This window comes from Rattus norvegicus (assembly GCF_036323735.1).
Source record: "Rattus norvegicus strain BN/NHsdMcwi chromosome Y unlocalized genomic scaffold, GRCr8 chrY_unlocalized_2, whole genome shotgun sequence".
NCBI lineage: Eukaryota > Metazoa > Chordata > Mammalia > Rodentia > Muridae > Rattus > Rattus norvegicus.
The window spans coordinates 240,001-266,698 of NW_026947378.1; the positions used below are offsets into that span (position 1 = coordinate 240,001).

At 37.4% G+C, this 26,698-nt stretch overlaps 1 long non-coding RNA gene across 2 annotated transcripts in view; it reads left to right on the forward strand.

Moving 5' to 3' along the window:
- The window catches only part of LOC134484619 (uncharacterized), a 39,714-nt gene extending 15,996 nt beyond the window's left edge, over positions 1-23,718 (forward strand). The window contains exons 2-3 of one of the 2 annotated variants that reach the window (XR_010062134.1): positions 18,752-18,809; positions 21,291-23,718. This is a non-coding gene — a long non-coding RNA (uncharacterized LOC134484619). The remainder of the gene's footprint in view (positions 1-18,751; positions 18,810-21,290) is intronic. The other variant, XR_010062135.1, reaches the window with a different exon arrangement.
- The last annotated feature ends 2,980 nt before the right edge of the window (positions 23,719-26,698 follow it).

Sequence of the window (26,698 nt, forward strand, 5' to 3'; positions counted from 1 at the left end):
GAAATTTCTCTTTTTATCTCTATTAAAGAAGTGAGTAGGAATTTTGATGGAGATTGCATTGAATGTGTAAAATTAAATTGAATGGCAAAATGGTCATCTTTACTATATTAATCCTGTCAATCCATGAGCATGTAAGCTCTTTCTATCTTCTGAGATAGTACTCAATTTCTTTCTTCAGATACTTGATCTTTTGTCATACAGATCATTCACTTGCTTGAATAAACTTAAACCAAGATATTTTATATTATTTGGGACTATTGTGAAGTGTGTGATTTCAATATTTTCTTTCTCAGCCTGTTTATCCATTGAGGAGAGGAAGGCTACTGGTATGTTTGAGTTAATTTTATACCCTGACACTTTGATGAAGTTATTTATCAGGTTAAGAAGTTCTCTGGTGGTACTTTTGGGTCACTTAAGTATACACTTAAGTATATCATCTGCAAATGGTGATATTTTGATATCTTCCCTTCCAATTTGGGTCAGTTTGACCCCCTTGTGGTCTGGTTTCTCTGACTATAACATGGAGTTCTGTTTTGAATGAGTAGGGAGAGTGTGGGCAGCCTTGTCTAGTCCCTGATTTTAGTGGGATTGCTTCAAGTTTCTTTCCATTTAGTTTGATGTTAGCTACAGGTTTCCTGTATATTTCTTACACTCTATTTTGATATGAGCCTTCAGTTCGTGATTTTGCCAGGACTTTTATTCGCATGGGTTGTTGAATTTTGTCAAATGCTTTCTCACCGTCTAATGAAATGACCTTGTGCTCCTTATCTTTGAGTTTGTTTACATGATGGATTACATTTATGAATTTTCCTATATTAAACCATCCTTCCATCCCTTGGTTCAAGTCTACTTGATCATGATGGATGATTTTTTTTGATGTGTTGTAATATTCGGATTGCAAGAATTTTATTGAGAATTTTTTCATCAATATCCCTAAGGGAAATTGGTCTGAAGTCCTCTTTCTGTGCTGAGTCTTTGTGTGGGCTAGGTATAAGAGTAATTGTGGATTCATATAAGGAATGTGGTTGTGCTCCATCTGTTTCAATTTTGTGGAAGAGTTTGGACAGTATTAGTATGAGGTTATCTTCCATTCTCATTTCCCTGCTTTCCCTATACCTAATTCCTGCAAAGGCCACTCCCTTCCCAACCTCCCCTCTCATTCAGTTTCCTCTCTCCCTCCATCCTCCTCAATATCAATTCTGCTAACTGCATTTTAAAGTCAATATTTAGGAAAAAACACTGAGTAAGTATAGGAAGTATCCCATAAGCAATTGTGGTTGGTGTTTTGTCAAGATATGAACATATTTAATTTAATAGTTGTCAAAATTCCTACATATACTTTTAGAAGAGACACTGTCTTCATTACCTTCAACATGAAGGAAAAGCATTTATATATTCTTTTAAGTTATACAAGGGCATCTGTTAAATGAGTAACACACATCACACAACTTTATTACTTTGAAAGCTCTCTTTATTGCATATATTTACACAATGAAAAGTACAAAGGCTTAAACTCATGTGAGTGTACTTTGTTTCAAAGTTAAAGTTTAGATATACAGGTTGATGACAACAGCCATCTCAGACTCAGAGGGGTTAAATACATAAGGGCATCATCTATTACCTTACCTTTCTTCTTTCCTTTATTCCTGATGAAGACTCATCTCATTTGCAGCCCCTGCTGTGAGAGATGGATCAGAAAATGCCTGAAAGTCCACAAACCAGAATCCATCTATAGGAAAGAAAAAAGACAACATCTACAAATAGTACATGCACTCAAAACTTGTTTGTAGATCTTAACACTTGAAATAAAATGCAAAAAGAAACCCATTTTCTAGGATATTACAATATACAGGAAATGGTACCTGTAGGAAGCATTCTCAGGGGATTTTAAACTTCTGCACCTAAGAATGAAACTGTCTCCATGAAGGTGAAGATTTTTTTCTTTGGCAAGAAAGTCAGTCTGTCTCTTGACAGTTGTGCAGTCTGTTCATCACTAGAGCAACGGTGATGCTTTATGAATGTGCACAGATAAACACATAACAGTTTTCACTTCTTCAAATAATTTCAAGAAGAACCTGAAAGAGAATATATAATGTTCCACAGATGAAATATGGGAATTTAAATTAGCCAGCATAAATATGTTGTTAAAATTTCTGCCTTTATTAATTTTGACTATTTCTGCTATGAATAATAAGATGGTTGTGTAATGTCTACCAATCCCCAAAGCCTGAAACATTGTGGAAAACTGTCTTATTTCTCCCCAACTTGGTTTTTGATCACCATACTTTTCATTGCCCATCTAAATTCTCTGTTTCTCATGTAGATCTGAGGACTATGTGAGGATGTCACTCTCATGTAGAAGACCAAGGAACTTTCTGTACTTGCATGTATTTACTCATGGGAGCATGCAAATAAATCTTTCAGTTCCAAGAACAAAATCGTGGCTGTCCATGACCCACATGAAACAAAATCTTTCTTTCTGCCATCAATGAACTTTAGCACACTGGTAACAACACAGATAACAATATAATGGAATAGTCCTGTAATAATAATATAAGTGATGATGATGATGATGATGAGGAGGAGGATGATGATGATGATGATGATGATGATAATGATGATGGAAAAATCCCCTCGAGGGATCACGTTATAAGGAAAATAAATATTGAGATGTGTTTTTTTTAAGTGATATTGTATCCAGAAAAGCAATTTTCAATAGGACAGACTCCTCTCACATGAAAATCACTCAAACTGTCATGGCTTCACAGAGAGAGTTGAGAACCAGAGTGGTCTTTTAGGACAAGAGAAAGATTCGCCAACATTCTATAAAGAAAAGCAATCCAGACATTCTGTGTGAGGATGGTTAGCTTATGCATGGCTAACACACACAACATATACACAAACACACAAACACACACACAGACACATATGCATGTACACACACACAGATACACAGAGACACACAGAAAGAGACATAGACAGTTAGACAAACAGACATTCACACAGAGAGACTGACAGTCACAGACAAACACACAGACACAGACACACATACACAGACACAAACACACAGACACACACACGTATACACACAAATATACAGAAGCACAGACACAGAGACGATAACCAATATACAGATACACACACAGACACAGACAGACACACACACACACACAAACACACTTATGTACACACACACACATACACACACACACACACACTCACACACACACACACTCATCTCTTGTCTCCTACCTAGAGTGTCCAGGTGCATAAAACGTGTGAAAGGATGAAGTGGACCCAGGAAACAGTTAGTCAGCAGAATATTGGTCTGCGTGCAAGTGAATTTTGGTGTCTTCCAAGGATTTCAGTGTCACAGCTCTGTGAGAAGGTATTCAGGGACACGCTATGGTTGTGTGCATATAATTTACTCAGGGTCAAAAGGGCTAAACGAACCTTGGAGAGCAGGAAGGGGTTTTTGTGTGCACTTACATCAGTTGCAGGCTTAAGGTACCAGGAAGTCCTCTATTGCTATATCTTTATAATCTCTGACCCAGCATCGGTCTGTTGTTCAGTGATCTCCATTTTACCTACTCAGAAATCGACTCCACTGAATGTGCCCCATACCCAACCCTGAGGTCCTACTTGCTCGATTTCAAAGGATTGCAGGTTCATGTTCTGCATTCTCTGTCAGAATAAATCCTCAGGAACGTGGCCCTCTAGACATCATGAATTAACCAGTGCTTCCATGGAGTTTCTGCATTAACCCGTATGTCCTCTATTTCTGGCCGGTTCTCTCTACACCCCGCTATCCCTCCATCTTCCCCTCTGAACTTCTGCTCCTGTCCTCAGTCGCACTCACTCACTCACAGAACCTGTTCCAGTTTTTCCTTTCAGATAGGTCGATGCTTTTCTTCTCAAGGTGCCTTCTCCTTTCCTTTGTCCTCTCTGCATTTGTGGATTGTAGATGGAATATGATTTATCTCACAGCCGATACCATGCATAGGTAAACGCCTGCCATGTTTGTGTCTCTAGGTCTCATTTCCCTCTTGGGCTGATTTTTTTTTCTAGTTCCATCTATTTTCTCTTTGGCTTCAGGATATCATGCCTCGACCACTATGATGTCATTCCCCCACCCCTATGATGTCATGCCCCACCCCCATGATGTCATGCCTTGGCCCCTTGTTAGAATGGTTGTATATATTCACCAGGTAACATTCTGAATTCTGCCCTGTCACCAGACTCCTCCAGGCACCCACCATTTACAGTTCTTCCTCCTATTCTCTCCCCTTCTACTCTTATTGAGTAGAGGACCCCTCTGGGTACACCCCGTCTCCTGGCACATAAAGTCTCTGCAGGACTAGACCCATCGTCTCCCACTAGGTCCTGAAAACGCAGCCCGTGTAGGAGAACAGGATCCACAGACAGGCGACGGGTTTACTGAACTCATGTGAGAACCATTGTGCTCCTCTACCTCTCTCAGTCCTTCCCTCAGCTCTTTAGTGAGACTCACTGAGCACTGTCTGATATCAAGCCCTGTGCCTGTGCATCTGTATCAGTTGGCTGCTCGTTGGAGCCTTGCAGAGGACAATAATGCTACACTGCCGTCTGCAAACATAAGAAAGGACCAGTAATAATGTCAGTGTTTGCCGTCTGCCCATAGGATAAGTCTCACATCCGGCCACTTTTCCTTTGGCCATTTCCTCATTTCCTCTTCCATCTCTCTCCGTGTGTCTCTTATAGAGGGGGCAATTTCTGGGTCAAAATTTTGGGGATGTGTTTGGTTCCTTATCCTTCCACCTTGGGTCCTCTGTGGCTACAGAAATTGACCATTTCGGTGTCGTATCCCCACTGTTACGAGTCTCAGCTAAAGTCACCCTCGTGGACGCCAGGGTATCCTCACCCATCCCAGATTGCTGGCAAATCATAGAGATAGTACCAACCCTGGACAGTCACTGATTTCAGTTTATTCTCTTGGCGCTCTGTCCCTCTTGCTCATCTCTCCCAAGAAATGATTCTCAAACCCTATTTACCTTCCCATCCCCTCAGTCACCCAATCCTTTCCTTCCAACTGCCTCTTCTCATTACTTTGTTCCTCCTTCTGAGTGAAATTCAAACATTTTTCTTGGCCCTTTCTTATTGTTTATCCTCTTTGGTTCCATAGAACTTAGTATGTGAATTCTGTACTTAATGGCTAATACCCTCTTTTAATGAATATATACATGTTATTTTGGGTCTCAATTACTTCATTCAGGACAATACTTTCTCACTCCATCTTCTTGACCGCAGCTTCTCAATGTCCTTATTTTTCTTTCTTTTTTTTTTTTTCAGAGCTGGGGTCCTTATTTTTCATATGTGTATAGTATTTCATAGTGTAAATGAACTAAATTATCTGTAGCCACTGTTTGGTTGAGGGGCATCTGGCTTATTTCTATTTTCTGTTCATTATGAAGAAATCCACTAGGAACATGATGGAGCACATGTACTCTCTGCATGGCAGAGGTCTTTTCAGATATAAGACCAGGTGTAGTATAGCTGGGTCTTTAGGAAGATTATTCCCCATTTTCTCACAATCCACTGGACAGATATTGATAGCATTATACAGATTTGCTCTTCCCAAGCAAATGCAATTTGTATCCTGATATTTATTTGCTTCCTCAAAGGAGGTCTCCCCCCACCAACTAGCCCTCTATCATGGACACTGGTGATCACATATGAAACTTCTTCCCATTTTAACCGGTCAGTAAATGCTAGAGCCTATTACAGATAGCCGGAGGGGAAAGTTGGTACCGGAGGTATGACAGTGGGGTTAGGTAGAGAGGCAGAAGAGGGTAAGAGGGGAAGGGAGAGGACTGAAGAAAAAGAGGAGGAAGTAATGATGGAAACAATCCATGTGGCCTGAAGAATGCACATGTAGCAGGGGTTTTATGGTTGGAGTATAAGTTATGATAACGTTGGATCTACCCAATACACGTTTATAGATTATAATTATAATAACCAAATTGTGTGTTTTCTTTATGGGTCATTGGGTTTGGAAATTCCAACAAGCTTTCCTCAACAGTATTTCTGAAATAATTTTTTTTTTAATAGAGATCACCCCTTGTAGGGGCTCTAACCATTGCTCCATAGTCCAGTAGATACAGCTGTTTCTTCCTCAGTCACGTCTCTTGTATTTTCTGTGGATATCTGTTTCTTCAGTGATCCATGCCCAGTGTTCCTTTTTCTCAAGGTTTTCAATGATCTCACCCAGAGGAGTTTCAGGTTTCTCAACTTGTTCCACTTAGTTAACTGCAGCTTCACAATGTCCTTATTGCTCATACCTGCATATTATTCCACTTTAAAAATTTTCTGATAACAGTGAACCGTCGTGAGTAGGCTAAAATTTCCCAAGAAAACATTAAACATTCAGTCTCTAAATCTAGATCTCCTCATCCCATTATGCTTGCTTTGCCTGAATGGCCATGGCATGAGCAGTTTTTTCTTAGGGACATCAAAGCCATTTCCTTCTCCAGTAATGGCTGCCATCCCTCTGTCACAGGTTTTTACCCTGGTTATTTTTGGTGATTGATGTGATTTAGAAATTGTAACACCATCTGCATGGTAGAAAGCCAGAGATGTTTCAGGTTGACCCTGCTTCCACAGCCAATGATGTCACATGTGCACAATGAGCAACCATGTGACACCCAAACAGCAAGATGATGTCATCTTTGACTCCACATGTGACTGCAAAATTGCCTCTTCTCCTGCATGCACCTTGGCAACCATGTCATCCTGACTGCAAGATAGGAACTTTGAATCTACACCCAAAATTAAGATGGCCTCTTTAACTCTCTTAATCTACCCGTCTGTGAGCATGGGAGGTCTTTCTGTCTTCTGCTACCTTCCTCAGTGTCTCTTTTCAGAGACTTGGAGTTCACACCAGATATGCTTCTGATGTGCTAGGTTAGAGTTAATTTATATTTCATAATATATATATATATATATATATATATATATATATATCCATTGTGATTGGCATGTCTTCCATAATTTCTTCTCAGCCTCTCTGTCATTTGCATGGCATATTATTTTCATTTAATTTTTCATCCATCCACTTGGCTGAAGGTGTTTTTCATATGTAGGTCATTTCTGGTAAAACTTTTGGATCACATATGTTCACTATTATATGATGTGTGAATGGTGATACACTGAGTTCTCCTTTTGCGATATCATCCCCTTGACCTCCTTTGGTTGTCTTATTGCTCTAGCTGGGAATTTAAGGACTTTACTGAAAGGATGCTGCGAGGTGTGCAGTCTGTTCTCATTCTCCAATTTAGTCGAATTGCCTTTTGCTTCCCTACCCCTTATTTAGATATTAACTGTTGGCTTGTTATATTGCATTTTATGTAATATTTTTTGTATTTATTTTAGTATTTTATTACATTAGGTATGTGCCTGACATCCCTGGTCTCCCTGAGACCTTAAATATGGAACGACGATGGATTTTGTCAAAAGCATTTTCAGCATTTAAGAGATAGTCTTTCATTTTTTCCTTCTTTCTTTAATTCTGCTCCTTCACACCATTGAGTAATAGTGAATATTAATAAATCATATTAAATATGTTAATAATTAATATATTATTTTTGATATATTAATGTAATATATCAGTTACATTATTATATCAATATATATTAATTTAATATAGTAAAAAATATATTAATATTAATTATATTTACCTTATTAATATAATAATTTAATGTATAAATACATGTTAATATTAACATAGTATATTAATATTAGTTATATATTATGATGTTAGGATATAACAATTTAATGTTACTTTATTAAAATATATATGTATTTTATTAAAAAATATATATTATAATATGCAACTACCAAAAAGTTAAATCCAAGGGGAGCTCCCACGTTAATTTGAAGTGCAGAGGGCACAATTTTTTTTTCAGTTAAGTTTGTTAATATGGTGGATCACTTTAATGGGTTTTCATAGATTGATCCACTCCTTCATCCTCAGGAGAAAGCTTACATGATTGCACTGAATGGCAGTTTGAAATGCTTTTCATTTTGTTTTTGAGCATTTTACCTAGTATTTTTTCCACCATTGTCTGTAAAGAAAATTCGTCTGAAATTCTTTCTTTGTTGAGTCATTTTGTGATTTCGGTGTCAATGCGACAGTGGTGTCGTGGAATCTGTTTGGTGATTTTCCTTCTGTTTCTGTGTTTTGGAGTAGGTTGAGTATTCTTTGAAAATCTGGTAGAAGTCTGCGCTCAATGAAACTGGCCCTGAGAATTTTTCAGTGGTTAAACTTTCAATTACTGTTTGTGTCTTTTTAGGGGTTGTACAGCTATTTACATAGTTTATCTTACCTTAGTTTACCTGTGGTCAGTGTTATCCATCTACACAAACATCCATTTAATTCAGAGATTCTAATTTTGTAGAAAGCAGGTTTTTGAAGTGAGACCTAAGGATTCTGTGACTTTCATCTTTGTCTATCGATGTGTCTCCCTCTTCATTTCTGATTTTGTTATTTGGATGCTGTCTTACCTCGTATTACATTATCTATTTAAGGGTTTGTCTGTCTGGTTGATTTTCCCAAGGAACTAGCTCTTGTTTTTGTTAATATTAGTATTCTTTTTGTTTCTGGTGGATCACTCTCACCCTGAGTCTGATCATTTCTTTCTATGCCCTCCTTTAATATGTGTTTGCTTCTTTTTATTCTAGAGATTTCATGTGTGCTGGGAAACTGCTAGTATGGGGTCTCTCCAATTTCTTTATAAAATTGCTCTGTGCTGCATGTGCACTTTCCTCTTAGCACTGCTTTCCTTATGTACCTTAAGTTTGGAGACGATATGCCATCATTATCATTGAATTCTAGGAACCTTTTTTTTTTTTTCAAGTCTTCTCTGAACTTGTGGTTCTTCAGTTGCAAGCTATTGAATATCCATGAGTTTATAGACTTTTTGTTATTATTGAAGTCCAGTTTAAATCCATGGTGATCTGAGAAGATCCAATGGTTAGCACAGTCTTTCTGTGTCTGTTGTGACTTGTTTATTGAGGGTGAAAATGATCAGTTCAGGATAAGGTTCCATGAGGTACAGAAAAGAAAGGGTGTACTTTTGTGTTCATGTGAAATATTCTGTAGATATGAGTGAGGTCAGATTAATTGAAACCCCTGGCAGTTATATATTCTATTTTTATTGTTTTATTTTTAGTTTCTGTCTTAATGACCTGCCCTTGGTGAGATGGGACATTGATGCCCCCCACTATTAATGTGTGAGGTTCGATGTGATATTTGAGCTTCAGCAATATTTCTCTCACCAATGTTGCTACTTTTTTCTTTGGGATATAGACATCCTGAATTGAGATGCCATTTTGGTGGGTTTTTCCTCTAATAAATATGAAGTGTCCTTCCCCTTCTCTTTTGATTACTTTTGTTTGGAAGTCTGATTGCTGGGTGTTAGAATGGCTACACCATCTTGTTTCTTGTTTTATTTCTTGGAAAACATGTTCCAACACCTTAGTCTAAGGTTATGTCTATCTCAATTGCTGGAGTGTGCTTCTTGAATGCAACAGAATGACAGATCCTGTTTTTACATCCATTATTTTAACCTCTGTCCTTTTGTTGTTGAATAGAGGCCACTAATGCTTAACGGTATTAATGACCAGTGATATTAACTTCATGCTATTTTGATGTTGTGGGTGCAGGGTTTTCTTGCTTGCATGTATTTTGGTTTTTTGTTTTTTGTTTTTTTTGGGGGGTGGGATGTTTGAGTGTGTATGTTAGTATAAAATCTGTTCTGTAGGGTGAATGATTTTTTTTTGTTTGCATGTTGTTTTTGTTTTTTTCGGGGGGGGGTTGTTAGAGTATGCAGGCGAGTACTTCCGTAGGTTATGCTGGGTAATTTTTAATTTCTAGTCGGAGGTTGGGATGGTTCAAATTCTGAAAATCCATCAGTATAATCCACTATAAGTGAAACTGAAGGAAAAAATTACATGATAATCTCATTAGATGCAGAAAAAGCAATTCCAGCCCCGCTTCATGATAAAAGAGTGTGAGTGATAAGGGAGACAAGTCCTATGGAGAAACATAGTAAAAGCAAGGGAGAGGAAACCTGTAATGACCATCAAGCTAAATATAAAGAAACTTAAAACAATTCATTAAAGTGAAGGACAAGGTAAGGCTGCCCACTCTCCCTATTCAGTATAGTATTTGAAATTCTATCCAGGGTAAAAGCATGGTTCAAATTTGGTTCTGACATGGAGTATTGCCAAGTGCTGTGAAGGAGGAATGTCACAACATTTTAAAAATCCTGGGGTATGGCCCACTCTTTAGAACAGCCTCATTGCTCTTTGGTGAGTCATAGCCCCAAGGACCAACTGTACTGAGAACTTCATGCAGCATTTCGCTCGGTTGTTCCCCTCATATCTCTCTAATTCTAAGAAGTACATAAAAATCCTCCTGGAGCTTACCACCACTCAGGGAGCAACATCATTGGCATTTGCAATAATATTGGTCGAGGTCTTTTAGGAATTTCCTCTGTGGAAGACCAATGCTTCCACCATCACCAAAGGAAATGTAGAATAATTAGTGACGACCAGCACCCTTAAAAATCATTTGGAAAAATAAAATTGTTTGTTAAGCTGGCTAACATGTTTTAACTACTGCCTCTGATGTAAAAAAAAAAAATTAGGTAACAATTTGAAGTTCGAAAAGACAGGGACTTTTTAAGGCCAGGGATCAAGAACAATGGTGGCACAGGCTAATGGTGTGACTGTAACACATGCTGGACTGTTGAGGACTGATTTCTGTCCCAGTTGTACCCTCAGCTCCCTGATAGGATTTAATAAGGATTGACAATCACAGGTGTGCATTCTGATCATTTAAAGTAGATATGACATTTTTATACACATATTTAGATTTGTGCTTTTTAAAAGATTCTTATTAGAGTACTTTTAAAGATAAATGATACAATATCAACCATTTCTCTGTAAATTCAAAATGCTGCCTACAGTGAATGGAAACCGAATGAGAAAACTACTTTGCTTACTCTTTGTTACTCTATAACAAATTGCTTACTTATGAGCCTTGTTGGCCTTGGGAGTAATTTGTTTATTTTACGTGTACTATGTAATATTTCTTCTCATACACTATCACTCTTTTCAGCATCAAGCATGAGAAGAAACTAGAACATTATCACATTTGCAGTTTTACTTGGCTTGAAAGATTTCACTAGGATATCAAAGTTATTTGCTGTGGTTTGCCCTGAAGTTATCTGTATTTTGATGCTAATTCCACTGCCCCAAGGACAGCTGCCTACTCATGTACTCAGAACTCAGGTGACTTCACCAAAACCACCTCCCCATTGAATTTGTAAAGTACAGGTGTGGGGCAGGTACATGATAGAAGAAGGAGGCTTTGGGAGTAATTTGTTTTCTTTACTTGTACTATGTAAAGAACTTTTCTTTACCATGTAAAAAAGGAGGTCATTGGAGGAGAAGGAAGAATGGGTGAGAGAGATGTTTGAAGAAAGAGGAGGAGACTGGAGGAAAAAGGGGAGATAGGAAGAGGAGAGGGTGAGAAGTCATGGCAGGTGAGGTTACGATTATGGTCTGTGTATTTACAGGTTATTATTAATGTTCCTAAGGGATGGATGGTAAAGGGCTTTGTATATTTAAGTGCGCAATTATATCTTAGCAATTGGGTCAAAATTTTTGTGATGTGTGTTTTCTATGTGAGGGATTGAGTATAGGAAAGTGTGTGGCGGCAAGGGACACTGGGCTGACAGGGAGTAGGGATGTGTTTTCACCAAGATATCTACCTATTATATTAGGACACTACGGTGCTAGTGATAGCATGGTAAAAGACAAGTTTTCTTTTTTTTTTACAACAACAGATGGCAAAACAAGGTGATGGGCAAGAATCCACTAGTAATCAAAAAGTTGAGAGAACCTTTTTATTTTCTAAGTAAGAGGACACCTGTGCCATATTAATTCTTGATAACTTAAGAGCAGAATATAAAACAAAAATGGGGAAGCAGCAAGGGCTGACAGGCTGTTGGTCCCCTGCTGTGTGATAAGTAATGGCAGTTCAGAGAGTTAAGAGATTAAAGCTGCTTTTTAATGAGAGTTGTTTAGTAAGTCTTTCAGGATACACATTTTCTTTTTAACATAGGCTCCACAGGGGAATTTTGTGTGGAAATCCTAGTTACACAAGATACTTCTTCTATTAAGGTATTATTAACAAGTGATTAAGTTTTATTTAAGAAAGAAGAGAGTAGAGAGATTACCTGAATCAGGTGGGGATTTTCATCTACTGCTCAGAACTTAGGGAAAAATTAGGCACTACCAAGTAGAGAGTTTTGATGAAATGTCTGTAACAACAGGGAAAGTGAATGCAGACATATATTGTAGAAGTTATTAACGATAAAGAAAAATCTGTGGCTTCAGGTAGAGAGCTTAACAGACTGAGCTATTTTGGGCAAAAGTCCTGGTTTGAAGTTTTCTTACTGATATTAGAATTGATAGAAGGTATTCGATTAGTTTTATGAATTATCCCACTATATGGCTCGTTGATGACGCTTAGCGATGATTTGTGGTTACTTTTGATATTTATGACAATAGCAAGTTCAAATTCTCTTAACATGGGCTCCATGGGAACTTTGGGTTTATTTCCTGATATCACCAAGTACTGAGTTATATCAGGCTCATTTTATACTTAAATTCCTTTTTTAAAAATTGTTTAATCTTCAGGATGGGTGTGACTTTGAGTTTTATGCTTATATTATTACTCTGGGAGAGAGTGCAAGATACAAGCTTCTCTGGTTTCAGATTAAGAAACAGAGTATTTTGGAAGAAAGATTTTGTCCTTGTGTTTTTAAAAATTGTGATTAGGATTCTGGAAACCTCACAGAGTCATACTGATCAGGTTTGATATCAGTAGACGGCTATCAAATATATATTCATGAGAATCAAACAAAAGATATATCGATTCTTAACCTTTTTCCTGAGAGTTGTATTTTGTAGAGTGTACATACTTGGAATCCTGGTTTCAGTGAATTTCAGCTGGGTCCAGTCAGGACATATCGGCTATCGCATTTGTTTCATTTTTCCTACCCCCTACACCTAAGGATATCTCAACGCCCATGTACAACTTGAAGAAGTTATGGTGGATCCGTTGTCTCAATTACCTGGAATTTGTGGGGTGGGGCTGGAAGTGGTTATTCTAAAGATGTTTTTATAAAGAATTGAAAATTGGTTGAAATTTAGCAGGGAGGAATAAGCTAGATTTAGTTATACAGTCATAATCGTATTTGGTAACTAAGCTTAATCTTATCTTTGTTTGGGTATAGAAATAATTGGAAAAAAATTAAAATTACAAGAGCCAGTTCTATTATTTTTGTCATTACACACTTCTGAGTTGATTAAACCTGTGAGTTAAGATTGAAATATTAAAGTCATGCATCTGACTTTGTAAGAGTACTATCAAGAAAAAATTAAGATATAAAGACAACAGTCCAGACTGTCTTAGATAGATAGATGCTTTTCAAAAATGTAAGAAATCCACAAAATTTGAGATTTAAAGTTATTACGTATCTTTTGTTGAGTCCTATCTTCTCCTAACTGTTCCCCTTTGGCAAATTTAATGAAGAATTTGAACATCTCTACCTCCAAATGACGCAATACTTTGTGGCTAGGCAGTCACTGGAAAAAAATGCCTGTTTCATATGCAGATTAATACTATCCAGAAAAGGACAAATTATGCAGAGGATTTGAGGGATAAACCCTGCCAATACAGGGTAATCAGCCCTTCCAAGTCTGCCTTTCAATAGGCTGTCAGTTCATCTTGTGTCAGAAGGCTGAAGACTTAAGCTCACATGTTGCTAACAGGGGATTGTGCTATTGGAGATTTGTCTCTACAACCTCTCAGTTCTAGAAGCCCTCTAAGACATCTATGTGTATAGATATTTGGTCACTCTCAGATTTCTGACGGGGTAGGAGACTGATTATAGCCTCATTGCTTATCAGGCTGTATAACTCTGAATATACATATTTTACTGGATAGTTATCAGATAGTATACAAGCTAGCCAAGACATAATATAGATTTTAAGCCTTTCTGAAGCTGGAATGAAGAACTAAATGCTCTTTCTAACTGATATGGTGACATACTGGGTCTTGAGTATATCAAATGCTTTATAAATTGTAGAATAGTAATAATCTTACTCAATTGATATATATAAATGAAAAGTCTGTTTAACTGGACAAAAAGGGGGAAACGTTGTTTACACTAAAGTTATCTGTATTTTGATGCTAATCCACTGCTCCAAGGACAGCTGCCTTGTCCTATACTCAGAACTCAGGTGAATTCTACAGAACAGCTTTCACATTAAATTTGTGAAGTACAGGTGAGGGGCAGGTACAGGATAGAAGCAGGCCTATCATTGGAAGAGAAGGAAGTATGTGCAGGAATGAAGTTTGAAGGAAGTAGAAGAGACTAGAGGAAAAAGGAGAGACAGGAAGAGGAGAAGGTGAGAAGCCATGGCAGGTGAATTTAAGATACTGCTCTGTGTATTTACTGGTTGTTATTATTGTCCCTAAGGTATGGATCGTACCAGGCTTTGTATGCTTATGTGGGCTACTATATCTTATCAATTGGGTCAAAGATTATTGTGTTGTGCGTTCTTTCATGTGAGGTTTTGAGTGTAAAAACATGTGTGGCAATAAGAGACACTGGGAAGCTGAGGAGTGGTGATGTATTCAACCAAGATATCTAGCAGAGACTTGGGAAACTACAGTGCCAGAGATAGCGGGATATAAGACAACTTTTTTATTTTTATATTTTTGCAACAACACATTCACTTCTGTATTTGACATGCTCTTTTTGTGTCACTTAGGGAAGATCTATATCTGGTTCCTGACAGAATGTGCTTCTTAGGTTCATCAATCTTATCTAGTTATCTATTTTTGGTGGCTGATTATATATATATATATATCGGTGGTTCCTACAACTATGAGATTACGTGCAATTTTAACATGGATCCTGAGCAGGTATGTCAAGAAGGTAGAATCCACAAACGGCAATGCCAAATAGACTCGCTCCTATTCTTATGACCCTAATGAAGTTGAGGTTTCATTGGACCTCTAGTTCTTCCCTCCCTGTCAATCCTCCTGTATCTTATCTTTGGCGTGAAGAAAGAATCATTTTAAAACATCCAAAACCCTGAAATCTCACCCTTGGAACACGACAAGGTTGATATTACAGAGATCATATCTAATGGGACTACATAGTCCACGCTGTCCTTTGATTTACTCAGGCAGTTATTTCTTTGCATAAAATAAAAATTTGGGAGTTTATCATTTTAAGTAGGTACACAATATTTACACTGTTAAATTCACTTCATAGCTTAGCCATGTTTGTTGCCAAAATCATTGCCAAAAAACTGGAATTTGAAAACAGAATACTTGAGTACACATTCAGGAATATCTATAAAGACCCCTTTCAAGGAATGAACAATTAGAAAATGAAATACAATATTCACTCAATTAAACATCTGTAAAGAAAAAATGGCCTGTGGGAAACAGGGAAAAAATAGGAAATTGATCTGTTTGTCAGAGGAATGGAACTGGGAATAGAATTATTATCCAAAAGAATCTCCTACATCCCATGTTCCTAGATCTTTTCTACTCAATACAAGCCCCTAACTGAGTTTCTCCATGTAGAGCCTGTAACCACTGATGAAGCAAAGTGAAGTTTCCAGCTGTAGAGAGATGTAGTACATAAATGTTACCACTGTGTCACAGTAGACATTCCTGGAAAATGCAAACTCGAATCTGGTCAATGTAAGGAAAGCTATTTAGGAGGTAGGCCATGGCAGTTCTCACTGACATCATCATTTGACCCTCCCTGAAAAATTTCTTGTACCCTGGAGAGCCCTAATTTTGTATTGTCACAAAAAACTGCATCACATATATTCCTGCAGTACCTCTAGGGATTACTAAGTGGCCTCAATTTCAGTGCAAACAGCCATTTGGGAAAGAGAACAAAGAGGATGTATATAACAAAAATGAGTAGAAGAAAGTTGGCTCTCTGTTTTAGTTTGAAAAAAATGAAAAAAATATGTGGTACATGGGAAAGTGCAGTGAGTGCCGTGTAGGGTTTGTGAGGGTTCACTGAACACATGAGCCTTCCACATATGGGATTCAGGAAGTGGGAGCCTCTTAGTAGCAACTGGATTTCCTTGCTTGTTATGGTTCCTGAAAGTCAGAGGTTTTTTTTTTTTTTTTATCATTAATTTCATTATTCCAAAAGTCAGGTGTTGGGATGGGTACAGCTTTTTTTTTTTTTTTTTTTTTTTTTTTTTTTTTTTTTTTTTTTTGAGAGCACATGGCTTCTATTTTTTCTTCCAGAAGGAAGAAGTCCTGAGGAGGAAGGGAAAGACAAGTATTGTATCCTCAGCTCAGAGTAAACTCCTTCGTGTACATGATTTCTACACTGTAGTTTGTGTCTGACACTGATATCTGGGAGGGAGAAATGCTTCTAGTTCAGACTTAATCATATCAGTCTTTCCACTAGTTTTATGCTGACTACCATTCCCTAACAGTGTCCCTCTAGATTTCTGAATCAATATGTCTGATTACCTTGCAGTTTTATTTACTTTTATCTCTTTCATAATTTTTTTTAATTTAAGCTAATTTTAATATTTTTTGGATATTTCTATATCTACATTTAAATGTTATTTCTTTTCCCAGTTTCCTCTCCATAAGAGACCTAAATGTTTCCATTCCTTGACATTTAAACCACCCTTACTCTCCCTTGACATATCCTTGAACTGGGAGTCAAACCTAGGGAGGACCAAGGTCCTCTCCTTCCTTTGGTGTCCACCAATGCCATCCTCTGCTACATATGCAGTTGGAGCAATAGGTCTGTCCATGTACAGTCTTTGATTATCTGTATAGTATCAGAAAGTTCTTGTTCATTGTTCTGATGGGGTTGATAGCCTCTTCAGCTCTTGTAATCCTTTCTGAAAATTTATCAACAAGAGGTCCGTTTACAATTCTCTGGTTTGCCACTAGCATTCAATTCGGTAACTGACATGCTCTAGTTGTGTCTCTCAGGGAAGATCTATAACCTGTTACTGGCAGCATGCACTTCTTAGCTTTATTAATCTGAATCGTATCTAGTTTTGGTGTCTGATCTATTTATCTATCTATCCATCTATCTATCTATCTATCTATCTATCTATATATTTATCTATCTATCTCTGCCTCTGTCTCTAGCTCTATCTCTTCTCTATCTCTATATATCTATATCTATTTATCTATATCTATTTTTATATATATGTACATATATTTGATGGCTTATACATCTATGAAGTTAGTTGAAATTTTAACATGGATTCTGAGGTCCTAGGTCAAGAATGGAGAATCCACAAATGCCAAAACCAAATATACTCCCTCCTGTTCTTATGCGCCTATCGAAGTTGAGCTTTTACTGGGCCTCAAGGCATTCCTCTCCCTTCCCATCATCCTGTATCTTTTGTATGGCCTGAATAAAGAATCATGGTAAAATATCCAAAAGCCTGAAGTCTCACTCTTGGAACACAGGAAGGTAGATATTCCAGAAATGATACCTAATGGGACTACAGAACCGCATGCTAGAGTCCATGCTGTCCTTTGATTTACTGATGTCAGGTAATTTTTGCATAAAATAAAAATTTGGGAGTTTATCACTTGAAGTAGGAACACAATATTTACACTATTACATTCACTCTTTAATTGGCCAGCTTTGTTGCGAAAATCATTGCAAAAAACTAGAATTGCAAAACAGAATTTTTGAGTACATATTCAGGAATATCTATAACGTGCCCTATCAAGGAATGAACAATTAGAAAATGAAATACAAAATCCACTCAATTAAATATCTGTAGGGAAACAATGGCCTTTGGGAAACAGATAGAACTTAGGAAATTGAACTGTTTGTCACAGGAATGGAACTGGGAATAAAATTATAATCCAGAAGATTGTCCTACATCCCATGTTCCTAGATCTTTTCTACACATGCGAAACCCGTAATAACTTTCTCCATTTAGAGCATGTAACCACTAATAAAGCAAAGAGAACTGTCTATCTTTAGAGTGATGTTCTACATAAATGTGTCCACTGTGTCAAAGGAGACACACCTGGAAAGGTCACCTTAGAATCTGGTCAATATAAAGAAAGCTCTTTAGCAGGTAGGCCATGGCAGTTCTCAGTGACATCATCATTAGGCTGGCCCTGAAAAATCTCTTGTATACTGGAGATCCCTAGCTTCTCCTGTGATGTCACAGTGTTTTCCAGACTGCAACTGCCTCTCAGACATTCATTCAGTACCTCTAGGGTTTATTAATTGGCCTTTATTTCAGTGTAAACAGCTATTTGTGAGGAAGATCAAAGAAGATGTAGATATCAGAGATGGGGAGAAGGAAGTTGGCCTAGGAAGTTTTAGTTTAAAAAACGAAGAAATATGTGGTACATGGGAAAGCACAAGGAGTGCTGTGTAGGGGTTGTGAGGGTTCACTGAACACATAGCCTTGATCTGAGCCTTCCCCATATGGGATTCAGGAGGTGGGAGCCTCTCGGTAGCATCTGGATTTCATTGCTTGTTATGGTTCCTGGAAGTCAGAGGTTGTTTATCATTAATTTCTTTATTCCAAAAGTCAGGTATTCGGAAGTTTACAGTTGTTTTTCTGAGAGCTAATGGCTTTCATTCTTTTTCCCCAGGAAAAATAGTCCTGAGGAAGGAGGGACAACAAGTATTGTATCGTCATGTCATCTCAAGGTAAACTCCTCCTTGATTTGGATTCCTATAGTGCACTTTGTTTCTGACACAGATATCTGGGACAGAGATGTGCATCTAGTTCAGACATCATCATCTCAGTCTTTCCACTAGTATTTCTCTGATTACCATTCCATGACAGTTACCCTTTAGATTTCTGTATCAATATGTGTGATTCATTGACAGTTTTCTTTTCTTTTAACTCTATCATTTCTTTAGGAATTTTTATTGCGTTTCTAATTGGATACTTCTATATTTACATTTCAAATGTAATTTCCTTTCTCAGTTTCCTGTCCATAAGAGCCCTAACCTGTCCCCCTCCCCTTTTTCAATAACCCCCCTTACTGCCTCTTGACAGTCCATTGAACTGGGAATCAAATCTAGGGAGGACCAAGGGCCTCTTTTTTCATTGGTGTCACGAAGGCCATCTTCTGCTACATTTGCAGTTGGAGACATTGGTCTGCCCATGAGCAGTCTTTGAATATTGATTTAGTACCAGAAAGGTTTCGTGTATTGGCATTGTCCTTGTGGGGATTAAAGCCCCATTCAGATCTTGTAATCCTTTCTCAACATTTACCAACAAGAAGTCCATTTTCAGTTCATGGGTTTGCCACTATCATTTACCTCTGTATTTCACATACTCTAGCAGTGTCTCTCAGGAAATGTCTATATATGATTCCTGGCCGATTGCAGTTCTTAGGTTCATCAATTTTATATCATTTTGGTGCCAGATGTGTGTATATATATATATATATATATATATATATATATATATATATATATATATATATACACACATACACTTTTGGTGGCTCCTACAGCTAAGTGGTTCGTTGGAATATTAACATAGAATCTGCCAAACTAGGTCAAGAATGTAGAATTCAGAAATGACAATGTCAAATAGACTCCCTCCTGTATTATGAACATATTGAGTTTGAGGTTTGACTGATAAACATGTCATTCTTCTCCCTGCCTATCCTCCTGTATCTAAGGATGCTACTTAAGGACGAATAATGATAAAACATCCAAAACCCTTAATTCTGGCCATGGGAACACAGGAAGATAGGTAGTGCAGTTTTGATATCAAATGGGACTAGAGAACCAAATTCTGTAGTCCATGTTGCCCTTTGCTTTTCTGATGCCTGGTAATTTTTACATAAAAGAAGCTTTTAGGAGTTTATTAATTGAAGTGAGTACACAGTACTCACACTGTTATGCTCACTCTATAGCTGGGCACACTTTGTTGCCAAAATCACTTTGTTGCAGATAATGGAATAGGAAAAAAGAATTTTTCAGTACACATTCAGGAATATTTATGAAGTCCCCTGTCAAGGAAAGTACAATAAGAAAGTGATATACAATATTCATTTAATTAAAGGTCTGTAGGGAAAATACTGGCCTTTGTTATACATAGATAACAAAGAAAATTGAACTCTATATCTCAGGAATGAACCTGAGAATAAAAATATTATCTAGAAGAATCTTCTACACTACATGTTCCAAAATCTTTTCTACCCATGCCAAGCCACTGACTACCTTTCTCCATCCCAAGTTTGTAACTGCTAATAAAGCAAAGAGAAGTCTCTAGCTTTAGAGAGAAGGAGTACATAAAGGTTTCTACTGTGTCACATGAGACATACGTGGAATGGGCACCCTTGAATCTGGTCAATGTAAGGAAAGATGTTTAACAGGTAAGCCATGGCACATCACAATGACATAATCAGTAGGCCCTCCCTGAAACATCTATTGAAACCTGGAGAGGACTAGCTTCTTCTGTGATGTCACAAGTGTTGTCGTGACTGCAACTCCCTTCAGATATCCCCTCAGTACCTCTAGTGTTTACTAATTTAACTCTAATCGAGAGTAAACAGTCATTGTGGAGTGAGAAGGAAGAGGATGATGAGATCAGAGATAGGAAGAAGGAAGGTGGTCTTCTGTCTTGTTATAAAAAAAGGATGAAATACATGGTACTTCGGGTAGCTCAGTGAGTCCTTGTAGGAGTTGAGTAGGATCACTGAAGAGATAGACTTGTTCTGAGCCTTCTGCATATGGGAATCTAGAGCTGTGAGCCTCTCAGAAACATCTGTACTTCGCAGTTCTTATGGCTCCTGGAAGTCAGAGTTTTTATATCATTCATTTCTTTATTCCAAATGCCAAGAATTTTGAAGGTAACAGATGTTTTACTGAGAGCTCATTGCATTTATTCTTTTTGTCAATTATAAAAAGGTCCTAAGTAAGAAATAAAAGGCAAGTATTGTGTCCTCTGCTCAGAGTAAACTTCTCCATGCTTTGGATACCAATAGTGCAGTTTCTCTCTTACACTAATACCTTGGAGAGAGAAGTGCTTCTAGTTGAGACTTCATGATCTCAGACTTTCCACTAGTATTTCCACTGACTAACACTTTAGATTTCTGAGTCAATTGGTGAGATATACTTGCCGGATTCCTTTCTTTCATTTCTTCCATTTTTTCTTTATTTTTTTAGAAAAACTCTCAAAACTCATCCTGGCTGACAATGTAGATTAGACGCATCAGATGAAATGAATTGAAAAACTCTCCTGGGAATGAAAGTGGTAAGGAAATCACATTGATGTATCCTAAATGCAGTGCTAAGAGCAATATTCAGACTAGTCTGTGGAGATGCTGCTGTCATCAGAGACCACAGACAATTAGTGGAGAATGATTCAGCATTAAACTGGGAATGGAAGATGATGGTTGATATTGTTCTAGTAGATCTCACTACATTAAAAAGTGTTTCTTCCAGATAACTGAATGATTATTGTAAAGCAAATCCGGGAATGAACTTATGAGACCCACCATCAGCCTGTCAAATAATGTGCGAAAGAAGAAATCTGTGTCTCTCCAGGGACAAATTGTTGCTTTCAAACCAACAGTAAAGTGTCCATTCTATGAATGATACATTGATATATACACATTATAGAAGGATGGATACAGAGTTTCTTCAGGTCCATGAATGAGGTATTCAGCAGTTGACCTGGATCAGAAATGAAGGTAATTTTTGCCAACTCTTCAGACTTGAGCTCCTTCACTAGGATCCCCATGATTGAAGAAAAGAACAAACTTCAGACAACTTGTCTCAGATTTTTATGTAGTTAAGATTTCCTGGTCTTGGTCCTAGGAAGGAAGGATATCTTGCTTTCCAATTCTTGTTTATCCTATAATCCTCTCTGCTGCATTCATGCAAATAGATTACTGTGCATTTCTTTAATAGGTTACAATTGCTATTTTAATTATGTTGCCAAGAACTATAGAAAAAAAGAAGGACTGTATCAAAGCATCATATGAAAATCCGACTAAGGTAATGTGGCCATTGGAAATTTGTAACTGACCTGAAACTCTTACTAGAGACAAAATGCCATAAAAGGTCTTCTCTAGATATCTGGTGCAGTAGTTGGTGTTCCCCAACAGACAGTAAAGGATGAATCTCTCTGTACAGTGAAATTGGACTAGTCACAATGATCACAGACTATGGAACACATAATTTAACAATGACTGACTATTTTTAAAGTCCTAGAATCCATTAGTTTATTAGTCCAAAAGGCAAGATGTCTTATCTGGTCATTGACATATGGATAAATATTCAGTATGCAGGTTCTAATGTCTATGAGGATTTGGTATCACTGTGAGTGCAAAAATGAAAAAGTAAAGGCTTCTTTCTTCCATGTTTTCTACGGGGATTCAAATAGAATGCATGGTTTAGAATACATTGGGTTTGCCATTCTCAAATAGACCAATATCTTCAAATGAACATTCTTTTCTTGGAAGCTGCACCCTGTCAGCATGGCTCACGTGTATGTGAACTGCAAGATCTAGTCTGGGAAGGCGGTCCTGTTCATCGATCCAACCTGCCCCTAATACTGAAATACCCAAGACTTCCTCAATCAACTCCTTTGCAAACATGGTCTTCTGGGATTTGAAGACATTACATCTACTAACAACACCAATGCAATTCAAGATTACTTTCAACAGCTCCCTGGAGTGAGAATTGTTCCTTGGGTCCTTATATGTAGAGAAAGACTGCATAGGCAGACACAGTGATCTAATCTACCTGCAACAGAATGAAGAGATGATGATGTGGCTGAAGCAGATTGGAGCTCTGCATTTATTAAAGGGATGGCAGTAAAAGCCCATGCTGACAGCAGACATTCAGACATGCTGAAGCCATGCTGAGACTTGATGTTTGTCACAGATGATGTCAGTATTTTCTTATGACTGGGATTTTCAACAAATTGGCTTTCATTCTATTCCTCATTCCAAAAAATCTTTTGCTGTAGGCCTCAAACCATGGGGCAGGGAAACTTAAGAGACAACAGAGGATTGATAATCCAGTCTTCATTCACTGACTTGTCTCTACCTCTAAGTCCATGTTTCACAATCCAGTGCATTTAAATCTCCAGGGAATCAGTTACTGTTTCTCTACCATGCTGGTCTGCTGAAGTCATTTTACAGAAGTCCACTTCCAAGTAATTATTAAAGCAATGAATATTTTGAAGTTGTTTATGATCTACACACAGGCTTTTTACGCCCCAAGCATGTACCATCCCACTTCTGCATTTGTAGCTCTCAGCCAGTGTTCTCGACCTATCCAACCAGCAACCCTTAGATTCCACACTTTGTATGAGGATAATATTTGAAAAAACTAGAAGAATAGCTGTATCATGGTTGTTCTTCACTGAAGCCATATTAACACAGACGGCAGAGCATATGATGCATTCATCTCTGTTTGTAGTGTTTAATTCCCCGTAAAGTCCCAAACAATTGAGAGTTGATTCTGTCAGAGTACCAGCAAAGTCAAATAGGAAATGCAAAATTTCAGAATTCTCCTTCCAAAGATGTTTGTGAAAGAAGTTGTTTGCAAAACACTGTCTTAATAAATTTATTCCATTCTCACTTTGATATTTTGCTTTGATGTCTTGAAGTGACGTTTAATTATCACTGAAATGCAGGTCCCCTCTATAGTCCCCAGTAAGAAGAATTCATTCCTCAAAAGGATGTATCTGCAGATGCCTGAAAAAATAATAGAAAGAATATTTCTTGATAAAGATCTAGGTTAAAGTTGAAACATCTTACCACAAAGATACATATAAGAAGTTCATTTGACATTGACCTTATATTATGCAGAAATTCTTCACATATTCCCTCTATCGTTGGGGTTTAATTAATCTCCAATGAATAGTTGACAATGAAGAGTAGCCTTTAGAATCATTTTACCCTTTTAAGTAATAGTTTTAAGCAAATGGAACACTAAAAGATCACAAAGAAGAAATGGTTATAATCAAAAGATACATGTGGGACAGTCTAACTCTCATGGTCAAGATGACTTTGCACATGCTCCTTATGGTCATGGATTGCTCTCATAATACTCTGCAGAAGGTTGTTCCTACTGCCTCACTTTAAGCTCCAGGAATTACAAGCTACCAGAGCTGTTCAAGTTCCCTTACAATGCACTTGAAAAACACATATGCTTAGGAACTTTTGATGTGCTTTAGCTCTATTGTCAGGTTTTTTTAAGCCTCTACCAAATAGCAAGCTGTCCTTTTTACCCCCTTCTCAACACCTCTAAATCTGCCCTAACTCAATTTCTCAATTGACATTAGTCATAGCTCAGCACCCCAAATATGCACTCATCTTACTGTGTTTTTAACATCCTGCCTGCTACACCAATGGCCACTCCATACTAGATCTCACATGACTGGTAACTCTTGCTCCACCCTAAATCTTTTCTCCACCCTTGTGTCTACTAGCCTGTTGGTAGAAATCCACACAACTGATTGGCCAAGAGCATCTTTATTGAACTATACAGAATCAATTTGGGAACAGGACCTTCAGTGTTCGCAGGATGATTCCCGATCTAAGAATCAAAACGATAGCAAACAAGACTCAATCCATGTCTCTGGTTTTGGGAGGGAGATAGAGCACTTAGATTCAGAGTTGAAATTTAAATAATTATAATATATATGTAGTATTAATTATGCCAGGATAAAAGGATCCAAAAAGTGGAAATTGGCAACATTAAAGGCAAGAGAAAAATCCCTAGTACAGCAAACAATGTGGACCTGTTAGAAAGACTGGTCTCTTTCCAGCCATCTGAATTTGTACTTGAAATTCTTCTAACCACTCTTGATCTCTGCATGTACAAAAGAACAAAAAGAAAAAGAAAACAAAATAAAACAAAAAATCACCAAAATGAAACCAAAAGCAAAAGCAATAGCTAATCAACCCAATCCTAAAAGAAGAGGACTGAGTGAAGATTGCTAGAGGTCCTCATTTTTAACTACAACTACAAGTCACCAATAGCTTTCAATGCAAAAGTTTGTCATTATTTTATTTGAAACTTCTCTGTGGGTCAAAGAAACAAGGTTTATAAACTGCAACAACAGGAAAGAGAAAAAAATCATACTGTAGAGCTCAACACTGATATTACTATGGTGACTGTGGGCAATGCAGAGAATATTGGTGTTTGACAATGGGTTTTGTGGTTTTCTATATGCTGGCAATATCTATGACTCTGAAATGAATTAGAGTCATCACCAAATCATCACTAAATGAACTGCTCCTTTCTTTGGAGCACAAGATCTGGCAAACTTTTGACTGACTATGATTTTTAAATTGGATCTAGCCTCTGTGGTAAAGCTAAGGCTTCTGATGGAAAATCCTCCACCAAAACTCTGGACTATCAATTGTGCTGCCAGCCAAAAACCAAGTCCTGACTCTACCCTGCAATCCAGAAGAGGTTTCAAAGTGTCAAACATAACAATATTTTAATTGTGGCTTTGTCTTTTTTTCACTTTTTATTTTAAATAAAGTGTGATTTCTGGCATAATTCCTTCTAATTTCTTCCTCACATAGAACTTCACTTTTGACCTCAAATTCCATTCATGAAGGGGTACTCTTATCTTTCGTTGGCTAAGTTTTCTATTTTGCTTTTATGGCTTGATGTGATTGCTTATTGTGACTGTCTAAATGATGCATTATTGAGCAACTGACTCCATAAGAATGGCTTGCGGGCATCAGTATTTTGCATTTTCTTGATGGTTAGTTTATGTAAGGTGACTTAGCCCACTGTGGATGGTAACAGCACTAGTAAGCTGAGGAGGTTACAGAGAAAAGGTAGCTGAGCAGATTAGTAAGCAGAGTTCCTCTTTATTTTCATGCTGCTGCCTTGTGTTCTTTTCTTGCATTCCATTGATTATGAACTGGAACTTGTGAGGTGAATTAAACCTTCAATTTCCCACACTGGCATTTTTATGTTTACTATAACATAGTCATACTAACTGGAACATTTGGCATTTTCTTGAGATCTGATCCGATAGTCCATCCTCCTGCTGGCATGTAACCTACCCTTTTAAATTAATAAATAAATCCAAGTCACTCCAAACTTTTGACATATTCACTCTGCCAACAAAATCACACTGTGTATGTAACTTACTTTTTTAATCTCATATTTTTCCTCCCACATTTTTCTCTTTAAAATTATCTCCCTAAACATGTTAGCACTTTGTCGTTTTAAGTTATCTTATGTCCCATAGAAATAGTATAGTCAAATTTTTGATTTTCATAAAAGTGGGTGATTTGTTGTAGTAAAATATTCTAATCAATATTTATTGCATTAACTTTATTAATTAATCAAAAATTGACATTATTATACGATCTAGTTATCCTTAAAACTATAAAAGATTTGATTCATTCAAGGCTGTAAGGTCCTTCAGAACATCAGCTGGAACGTTCTTATGTATAATCTGGATGTATCATGGTTACTTCATATGTCTTCTAACTCACAGTGTTCTTTCTAACAATGCGAATTCAGGGTATTTGATATATATTTTAAGAGTGTTTAAGTGGAATATTTCCCTGATGACTCGCCCATAGTTT